The sequence below is a fragment of the Capsicum annuum genome, chromosome 11, assembly GCF_002878395.1.
Source record: "Capsicum annuum cultivar UCD-10X-F1 chromosome 11, UCD10Xv1.1, whole genome shotgun sequence".
In the NCBI taxonomy this organism is placed as follows: Eukaryota; Viridiplantae; Streptophyta; class Magnoliopsida; order Solanales; family Solanaceae; genus Capsicum; species Capsicum annuum.
Genome location: NC_061121.1, coordinates 71,125,779 through 71,135,674, shown reverse-complemented (window position 1 = coordinate 71,135,674; position 9,896 = coordinate 71,125,779). Strand labels below are relative to the sequence as shown.

Sequence of the window (9,896 nt, the reverse complement as noted above, 5' to 3'; positions counted from 1 at the left end):
TCTGAACCATCTGGAAAGGTCAAAACTGAGGCAAAAGTGAGTCGAGTCTTCAACTCCTAAAAAGTCTTCTCACAAAAATTTGACCACTAAAATTTGACTTTCTTCTAAGTCAATATGGGGGATGCAATAGAAGAAAACCATTCAACAAACCATCTATAATAGCCAGCCAAACCTAAGAAACTTTTGATGTCTGATGGAGAGATGGGTCTAGGTCAGTTTCTCACTGCTTCAGTCTTTTGAGGGTCAACTCTAATTCCATCACTGAAAATAATATGACCAAGAAAAGCTACTAATCTCAGCCAAAATTCACACTTACTAAATTTGGCAAACAATTGATGAGCTCAAAGGGTATGCAACACAGTTCTCAGATGGTTTGTATGATTATTCTCATTATGAGAATAGACAAGGATATCATCAATGAAGACTCTGACGAACATGCCCAAGTACTGTTTGAACACCCTATTTATTAAGTTCATGAAAGTTGCAGGGGCATTCGTTAGTCCAAAAGAAATAACTAGGAATTCGAAGTAACCAGACCTAGTTTTGAAAGTTGTCTTCGGAATGTCAGATTCTCTGACTCTAAGCTAATGATAGCCAGATCCGAGGTCTATCTTAGAGAAATAATTGGCACCTTAAATTTGGTCGAACAAGTCACCAATTTTGCGGAGTGGATACTTATTCTTGATTGTGACTTTGTTAAACTGATGGTAGTCAATGCACATTCTGAGAGAACCATCTTTCTTACACACAACCAAGATTGGAGTATCCCATGGAGAAATACTGGGCCTGATGAAACCTTTATCTTAGAGATTTTTAACTATTCTTTCTACTTCTTAAGCTCGTCTAGATCCATTTGCTAAGGTGGAATAAAGATAGGTTGGGTATCTAGAAGGAGATCTATTTCGAAGTCAATTTCTCTTTCGGGAGGAAATCTGGGAAGATTTTCAGGAAACACATCTGGAAATTCCCTTACTACTGAAACTGACTTGAGAATTGGAGTCGTAGATCTAAAGTCTTTGACTCGAACAAGATGGTAAACACACCCTATAGATATAATTTTTCTTGCTTTAAAATATGAAACAATCTGTCCCCTAAGCACAAAAGCACTAACCCTCCATTCAATGACTGGGTCATTAGGAAATTGAAACTGAAAGACCCTATTTCTACAATCAACTGAAGCATAACATAAGTGGAGCCAATCCCTATCGAGAATGACATCGAAATTGATCATTTCTAACTCCACAAGATCAATTGAGGTGACTTTATGAGACACTGTGACCGGTAATTTTTGTATACCCACCTCGCTATAATAGCTTTACCCGCTGGAGTAGACACTGAGAAAGGCTCTGCTAATATTTTGGGACTAACACCAAAGTTGACGACTATATAAGGAGTTACTAAATAAAATGAAGCTTTGGGATTTAACAATGCATAAACATGAAGATGGAAAACTTGTAACGTACCCGTAACCACATCAGGAGAACTTTCCTAATCATGTTGAGTCTGGAGTGCATACAACCTGTTTTGATGCTACCGACTGGTTGCACTGAAAGTAGCACCCTACTGAGTTGGGCGACCTACTGGAGCTGAAGAATGATGGGACTGACCCTACTAACTAGCCCTCGAGAAATCCCTAACCTTGTGACCTAGCTTGCCACAACGAAAACACACATCACTACCAGCCTTACACTCACCCTGATAATTCTTACCACATTTCCTGTAGAGCGGATTAGTACGACCACTGTGTACACTACTCTAGCTTAGAGCCTGGTACTCTATCCTGACTGTCTTACCTGAACTTAAGCACTGGCGCACTAGCTGAAGATGGAGCTGGGGCTAAAAATTTTTGATGGAATTGAGAATGGTTACCACCTTCTGGCCTTGGCTAAGAAAAGTTAAAACTACCTGTTTTGTCCCTTTTATTCTCTCTTTCTCTCTTTAAGCTTCTTTTTATCGATCTGCTGAGAATGAACCCTAAGTCTAGATAGGTCCATATCCTTAATAAAGATGGCAATTCTACACTCCTTGACCACACTATCAAATACACCAGATACAAACTTACTCATTTTAGACTTATTATCTGCCACCATTGTAGGAGCATACCTCGCCAACTGAGTGAACTTAAGCGAGTACTCCTTTACACTCATACTACCTTGCTTCAAATTGATGAACTCCTACACCTTACCTTCTCTCAACTATAGTGGAAAGAACCTATTTAAGAAAGCCATGGCAAACTCCTCCCACTCAATAGGCCTTGCCTCTATACCTCAGTTCTTCTTTCACCTCTTAAACTAAGTATGAGCTACATCCCGCAACTGATATACAACCAACTCAGCACTCTTACTCTAAGTGAAGCCCATGATATCAGTCACCTTCTATACCATATCCAGAAACTCCTACGGATCCTCCTCAGACTTGGATCTTGAAAACAAAAGGGGATTTATCCAAGTAAAGTCCCGAATCCTAACTACATCTGTATTTGCTAATTGATTGGCTGGGGCAACAGCCTACTTGTTGTTCCAAGAAGCTACTAAATGGGCCAAGGCCATACAGGCGGCCCTGAATTCAGTGTGAGAAATATGCTCATTTAGGGGATCTTCTTGAACAGGCAGTGGTGCAGGCTGATCCCCATATCTTCTTCTGTTATCTCTTTTGGGAGGCATTGTCTGCAAACAAAATAAAGGATGAGTTAGAAAAAGGGTTTAAATAGAGCTCAGGCTCTTTCGCACGAAATGAACACTAAAATAAGGGAAACTTTCCTAAAGATATTTCATAGCCTATTGTCCATTAGTGTGGAACGCTTTACACCTATGCACAAGACTTTACTCAACACGACTTTCAGACTCCTTAGGACACTTTAAATCCTTAGGCTCTGATATCAAGTTTTGTCACAACCCGAGGCTACCCCCTAGTCGTGATAAAGGTGCTTGCGACCATAAGTGACCACAAACTAACCCATGAGCTAGTACCTGCTGTGAGCCCTGAACAAAATAGTAATACAAAACTTATATGGAAGATGAGCTGATAAGATACTGTAAAACTGGATACCAAAATATGTATCAAAACATATCTGAAATATCTGACAGAATACTAAAAATCAATTGTCTATCTAAAAATAATAGACAACACTGAAATAATTGATTGATTGACTATCTAAATAATTATCTGAAAGCCTCTAAACATCATGAGGAATAGATGGGATAGACCTCCAACTAACTCCAATTGACTGAACATAAGAAAGCACTAAAGTAACTTAAATAAACAAATTATGTCCTCAATGGATGAGGACTCACCACTACTGCTACCGAGTATCGTTGAGCTGTCTAAGAGCGGTCAGCAAATTGTGTGCTCGAACCTATGTTATAAGACAACATAGCACAAAGAAAAGTATGTGGTCAGTATGTTGAATGTACTGGTATAAAAGATGAGGACTGACTAAATTCATGAGGTAACTGAGCATAGATGCATGAACATGTAATATCTGAGAATGCAAGACCAAGAATAAATATATTTTTGAGATATATGTAAACTGAAATATTGAAAGATGTATAATTAAATAACTGAGAATTTGTACACTTGGTTAAGAAAACCTGAACTAAAATATACTGATTACTGTACTGAGACTGTGGGAGGTATCGTGTAACCGACATGCCCCAATCTGAGCTAATCACGATTCAACCTATAACCCCAGCTGGAAGGGTTTCAGTACTGTGCCACGGGTACTAACACATGAATGACAATGTTGATCCATTAATCTGATGTCTTGAAGGACTAGGGAGTTAGTCCTAAACTGGTGGATGAACCCTAAAAGTGTGTCAATCCTAAACTAGTAGGTGACATCTCATAATCCTACAATGGCTACGTAGTTCTTGAACTTAAGGACTGCTACTAAGGACCCAATCTTAATAGGTGGGTGAGCCCCCATCCCTAGGTTCGCTCAGTGCTAAATCCTACTCCCAACTAAACTAAACTGTTACTGAACTGAACTAAGGTTAATAGAACATTATTTTTGATAGTACTCATCATGGTTATATCAACTGAGAAAAAACAATAATATACATGGTTTAACTAAATCATTACTTGAAAATTTAAAATCATGTAAAACACATCAGTATCGTGTGTTCATAACCCACCATCACTGAATGATTATAAAAATATGATATCAAACTTGAAATACAGTAGTATGCAATCATGGTTCAAAGATCCAAAACATGGATATTCATTAAACATGTAAGAATCATAAGCGTGAGCATAGGAATGTCTTAAACATGAGGAAACAACATGATTACATGGTTAAATTCATAATTTAGGGATTTATCTTGAAATCAATTGAACATGACATGGGATAGCAATACTTAAAACATGATATGACTCATTCCACTTGAAGACCCTTGTAACCATAACTTGAAATTGAAATAACAGGAGATTCATGGATTTATTTCATCTTGAACATGTATAAACTCATAAATTAAACCAAAAGAGGGTTATGGGCTCCATGGGTGAAAGGGACCCATGGATGAACATCCCATATACCTTAACAACTAAATTCTTAAAGATTTATCAGATTGGAAGCTTGAACTCCTGATTTCTTGAGAATGAAGCTTGAATTTATTCTTGGGAAGAAGGAGGATTTTTTGGGAAGAATTTGAGTGAAAGAGAAAAATAATGCCCTTTTGGAAGCCTCAATTCATGTTATGAGCGAAATAGGATAAGGGAAAATGACCTAAATTCCCCTTAGCTTAAAGGCCAAGGGACTGGATGAACGGGCATAGGCACGCCGCAGACTCCAGACCGACGGGGTAAGCCCTGCGCTTCAGGCTTCAATTCGGTGGACTAGACCGGGTACCGCAGGCTCTATCCCAATGGACTAGACCAGGTATAGCGGACCTATCCCGGTGGGTCTACAGGTTTTATTTTTGCAACACACCCATAAGCTCATCTGAAAATACTGAAACTTCCTCGAGACATACCTTTAACAACCCCAAACATGTTTCAACTCAAAAATAAATGTTTGAAGATTGGGAAGACCAAAATAAAAATCTTCAAAGTTTAGCGGTCTTAAAAATGACTTAAGTCTTTAACACTTGGTGAAAAAAATCCAAGCCTTGGACCCCTTAAGCATACTAATAAAAGCTGAATCAAGCTTACGATCTTACAGGATATTATAAAGGAGAAATCTAATCACATAATAATATAATGGAAGTAAGCTTTTATTTTATATGTTGTGGAGGATTAACCTACCATAGCTGTGATTGGGAGGTATATTGCTCTTTAGGTGAACCTTGTTAGTAAACCCAAGGGTTTTATCATAATGATGGTTATTTATTAGTGAGATTTCTAGCTTGTATACTAACACCCCAAATATTCAAGCCAAGGCTAGAACCATGCTTCAAGTACATAGGATTAAAAATTGAGTGTTAACAGTATGAGAAGGGATTTTTCCTTGTACCATGGACATAAGCACCTCATAGCCCATAACTAAGCCAAAACCTTCCTTACCAATTAATTCCTTGAGAAATGATAAGCTTCAAATGAGCATAAATTTTATATTTTGTAGCATATTTGATCTCTATACCAACCAAATAATAGATATTTGAATTATATTTCCAGCACACCTAGTTTTGACTTAATATGAAATCAGAGTGAAGCATTATGGCCTTTTTAGTAAAGTATTGTCCTACAGTGAGATAACACAAGCCAAACCATGATCGTGGTTATATTGTACAATCGTACAATGGTCTCATCTGATCTACAAAACCTCAACATCTAAAAGTTGAACAAGTATACATTTCAACCACAAGAGGGAACCATAATCCTAGGTACGATCGTGAGTCCCATAGATTCTCGTTATTGAACCTTCAAACCTATGAACCAAGTATGATTGTAGTTAGATCCTACAATCTTACCAAGTTAGATCCTACAATCTTACCAAGGCTTGTATGATTATGTTTTGATAGCTCTCACCCAACTCCCAACCATGAGTACAACCACTGATCATAGGTTTATCCCACAATTATGGTAAGGTCTCATGCATCCCCTCTAGTATTTTCTAGTTATGAATTTTAAAGGGGAATATCGGTATCTTTCCTCTCTTTTAACATCAAAACTGCATCATTTAGATTATCTCAAGGATGATTATGGAGTTTAATATTACCCTAAGCCCTGATTAATTAGAAAAACATTTGACACTTAGTTTCTAACAAGAAAAGGGGCAATTTCTTTCCCCAAGGCAGAGATAGGGTTATTTTTCTTTAAGCTTACAATTTTCAGAGAATTCTTTACGGTTCTTATATCTAAGTATGTGAAATTTCATCAATGGATCCCCTTTCACCCGTTGAGTCCCAAAGTTAACTCAATTCTCCAGTTTAGTTCCCTCATCATAATTTTAGTTTTATGGATGTTGTTAAATTTCTTCATATCTCAAACTTTTGGTGTCATTGAGTTGTGATTCATATTTATCATGAATTTTAGTATTATTACATGACCATAATCACAAAACCTAAATACATTGTGAAATATATAAGTTTGGACTTGAGTTACTAAATTCCTTAATATCACCCAAATTATGAAACTGGCATAATGGTTGCATTCTTCCGAGATGGTGGATTATGAACACCTGATGATCTAGGATTTTAAGAATATACTCTTGAGTACTATATTCCCCATTCTGCATGCTTTTAGTGGTTTCATATAATTTATTTATTTTTAGTTTGTAGATTATTGTTATTAGCACTGAACATTCCTATTATCAGTGTCATTAGTTGGGAGTAGTACTTAGCACCGAATTAATGTACAAATGAAGGCTAACCCGCTAGTTAGACGTGACCTTTAGTAAAAGTCCCTAAGTCCCAGAACTATGATGCCACAATAGGTTCTCAGAGGTCACCCATCAAACTAATCTTGACATGTTAGTCCTTTTTGGACATCCATTTAGAGGATCCACGTCAGTCAGTGTTTGTACCCTTGGCAAGGTACTGAAAATCCTTCCAGGTGAGGTTATAGGTTGGCCTCGGATTATCTCATATTTGGGTATGTTGGTTATTAGTATCTCCTACAATCCACGGTACATAGTTTACAGTATACGATTCAGATTTTGATTCTTGCATGACCTTTTATTCAATTCTTCAATTTATTATGTAGCACATATTCATTACTTGGTCTTGCAGAAGTTTATCTTGTTACATATATCGTGTTCAACTTAAATCAGTTATTTCCTATCTCACATACTTTGTATATTCAAAGTACTAATCGTATAATTTCTTTTAAGCTATATTATCTCATAATAGAGGTTTTGATACTCAACAACTGGATCGTGGATAATATGATCTCCTACAGCATCAATAATAACATTTTGGTGAATCTTCATTATTCGAGGGTTAGTATTAATATTTTATTTTGTCTTTGTTGTACTTCAGTTTTCAGACTATTAAAGTTAGCCAAGGGGCTTGTCCTAGAAACTTATCATAGTAGAGGCTTTCAAACTTACAGTTAGATGTTTAGCTTGTGGTCTTAAACTCAGATAATGTTGTTGATTTTCTTTTGAATATTTATTTCATGATTCAATCCATATTCAGCATAAGTGTGTTTATCAGTTTTTTTCAATATTCTAAGTGTCATGGCCTTGGGTTAGCTTGACGTCACTTGTAACTCTAAGTTCCGTGTTATGATTAGAGGGTATTCTCGTGTCATAACAAACTTGATATTAAGGCATTAGGTTTAAGGTGTCCTAGGGTGTCTGAAAGCCATATTAAATATTGTCTTTTTTTCATGATCCAATTTCACGGTCATGATGATACCTGCTTTATCCCACCAGTAGGTAAGCCATCTAGCCTAAAAAGGCAAGTAATGAAGTAGTTGATGGAAAGTAGCATAAATACTTGAACTATGCAAGTAATCGAATTAAAAGACATAAAACATAAGAATAATAGCACAACTGAAGAGATATAAGGAAAAGAGTAACAATATCCCACGACCTAGTAAGGTTGGTACAAGAGCCTCTAGCAAAAGAATAAGAGTGCTATTAGTGTCAAATATACAATATTATCAATATAGAAAGACCATCCAAAATAGAAGAAGGATAAAAAGTTAGCTTCGGCTTCAAAAGGTCACCATATCTCCAAACTCCGATGGCACTAACACAATATTAACGCAGTAGCTAGTACTCATTTCTGCACCAGAAAAGGGTACAAAGGGTGTAGTATAAGTACCAAATCAACAAGTACTTAGTAGGCATCATTAGCCGATTGAGCTAACTCACAAAATAAGTACAATAAAATACAAAATAATAAGATAAGTCAGGGGAAAAGAAAAAACCTAGAATAATGCTCCAAATACTAAAAGTAAACAACTGAGTAAACATTATAAAAAAGAATGTAACTATCAATAGTATAATTGGGCCCCCATAGGCTCAGGAAATACAAATAAAATAAAATAATCCGACGTGAGCCCCCATAAGCTCAATTTATGCAATAAAGAAAAAGTAATAATAGTAAATATTCCAACCATCCAAATCTCAAAATCATAACCATGGATATTTTATACTGGAAGTACCAAACTCGAACCAATTCCATAACCTTCATAAGAAACCTTTCAGTGCCGAACTGAAATAAAAAATAGCATCTCATAGACTAGACTTGATCCTGAAGTAATGTTGTCATAGTATCAGACTCGAATCAGTCTTAGTATCATAATTTCTCAGACTTGAATCGGTCTTAACATCATAATTTACAAGACTTGAACCATTCTTAATATCTCCCAAGCACATTCCTAGTGAAACTCATAATATATCTAAATCTTTCTCAGTCTCTAAAATGTAAATAGGATGACGTACAAGGCCTACTGTATCTACAAGGAGTTAATAGTAGTCTTGGCCTATTGTGGGCTGGAGGGGTCTACTTCTAACACCGAAGTCCATTCATAGGCAATTTCTACCCCAAGCATTCATAGGCAATTTCTACCCCAAGCTAGACTAAGGTTCCTAATTTGACTACGAGGTGCTACATAAGTCTCATTTATTCCTAAAATAGAAATTCAACCTAAGAAATGAACAGTTAAGTTGAATACACCTAATTATGATTCGCTAATCAGCTAAATAACCTATATTTTCTAAATATATAGTTGCAGAAGGTAAATAAGATAGTAATATCATCCCACTACCTAGTAGTGTCGATACAAGATCCACTAAAAAAGAATATGAGTACTATAATAGTCAAATACACATTAGTCTTGAAATGAAAAGACTAAGCACAAGCAGAAGAGAAGAAAAAGACAACTCCAGCTCCGAGAGCTCACCGTCTCTAAACTCTAGTTAGCATTATCACAGCATCAATGGTAGAAAATAGTACACAGATCTGCACCAAAAAGGTATAGAAGTATAGTATGAGTACCAAAGCCATGGGTACTCAGTAGGCATCATCGGCTGACTAGGCTAAATCATAGTATATCTAAAAGAAGAATGCAACATAAACAAGCTAATTCACGGGGAAAACCTAAATTAGTTCTCCAAATATTGTAACGGAATAAATAATCTAAAATAATAACACAAAAGAACACATAAACTATCATTACAAAAATGGCCCTCCATAAGCTAGTAAATGTAGAAAAGTAAATAACCTAATACTGGCCCTAATAATCCCAGAGGGTGAAATCATAGAAGAGAAGTAACCAAAATTATACTAATAAATTGTGTTTCAAATCCATAACCGTGAATCTATCCATACCATAAACACCGAATCAAATTAGTTCCATAAGTGTCATAAATAACCTCTTACTACTGGACTTGAATGGGAACTCATGTAATCAACTGAGGACCTGAATCAGAACTCATATAATCAACAAACAAACATGAATCAAAACTCATATAATCAACTACTGGACTTAGACCAAAACTTATATAA

At 36.2% G+C, this 9,896-nt stretch overlaps 1 long non-coding RNA gene across 9 annotated transcripts in view; it reads right to left on the bottom strand.

The window, feature by feature from the left end:
* Nucleotides 1–7,944: 7,944 nt before the first annotated feature.
* LOC107855670 overlaps nucleotides 7,945–9,896 on the bottom strand; it is a 44,578-nt gene continuing 42,626 nt past the window's right edge. For 7 of the 9 annotated variants that reach the window (XR_007046679.1, XR_007046673.1, XR_007046675.1 and 4 more), the window contains one exon: nucleotides 7,945–8,168. This is a non-coding gene — a long non-coding RNA (uncharacterized LOC107855670). Of the gene's footprint in view, nucleotides 8,169–9,291; nucleotides 9,351–9,896 lie in introns of all 9 variants that reach the window. The other 2 variants (XR_007046671.1, XR_007046678.1) reach the window with 1 other exon arrangement.